A 1,175-nucleotide genomic window follows, 5' to 3' on the forward strand; every position below is an offset into this window, starting at 1 on the left:
TTGCCTAGGGTCACACAGCAAATGGGGGTAGAGCCAGGGCCTTGTGACTGACTCCAGAGCACATTTGTACGCATATTCTAGGCCCTGTGCTAGGCTCTGGAGACACAGTGGTGACCAAGACAAACCCAGTCCGTCCTCCCAAGACTCACAATCCGGTGGGGGAGAGAGACACATGATCAGGCAGTTACAACTCAGGCCGACCAGGGCTGCAGTGGGGTCACACAGGCAGAGGGGGACCCAGAGGAGGCACCTGACCTGGTCTGGGTGGCTAGGGAGGTTTCCTGGAGAACTGGGTGCTGAAGCATGTATAGGAGCTTTCCAGGAGAAAAGGGAAAGAATGACCCAGGCATGAGGAACAGCATGGAGGATGGCTAAGAGGTAAATATGGGGGATGGCCCAGAGTCCTCGCTCTGCCACTGGTAAACCAGTCAGCCTCTTTTCAGGGCCTCAGTTTCAACTCCTCAGTGTGGCTGTAAGGCTTCAGTAAGCTCCTGAGGCTAACACATTCAGGCCAAGGCTGGCATATGGGGAGCCAGAAGGTGGGAAAAGGCCAGGAGTGGTGGAGCAGTCCCCACCCCGCTTCTGGGCCTCTGGGGGTCCAGGAGGAGTGAGCACAGGTGGCCGTGAGGACTAATGAAGGCGTCCAGAGGTGCCATCCGGGGCCGCTTGTCTCAACATGAAAGTAAATGTCAGGTTTAGGTGGGAGTCTTCCCACCCCTGACCCAAACTGGACACTTCCTGCCCTGCACCGGCCCCCTGGTGGACCGAGACACCCCACCCCCACCCCCACTCGCTCTCCCACCCCCATTAGCGAGGCCACCTGCTGCAGAGCTTCAGTCCCAGGTGTCCGGGCCCACGTTCTGGCCCAGTGACCACCATTAAAAATGAATAATGAGCTAGAGCAGGCGGGACCTGGAGGGGGTGGAGTGAGGACAGACAGGCCCTTGATCCTTCCCCAGCCCGCAGACCACCCGGCCCTCCAGTCCAGCCCCTGGGAAGCTCATTAGGAGTCACCTTGCTGGCAGGCCATCATCTCCTGCCTGCCCTCCCGGGGACTCCCCTCCCCCAGCTAAAGTTGTCAGATGAAGCAAATAAAAATACAGACAGCCAGTTACATTTGCACTTCAGATGAATAATGAACCACATTTTAGTATATGTCCCATTGTGAGGACAGA

This window comes from Rhinolophus ferrumequinum, chromosome 18 (assembly GCF_004115265.2).
Source record: "Rhinolophus ferrumequinum isolate MPI-CBG mRhiFer1 chromosome 18, mRhiFer1_v1.p, whole genome shotgun sequence".
Taxonomy (NCBI): domain Eukaryota; kingdom Metazoa; phylum Chordata; class Mammalia; order Chiroptera; family Rhinolophidae; genus Rhinolophus; species Rhinolophus ferrumequinum.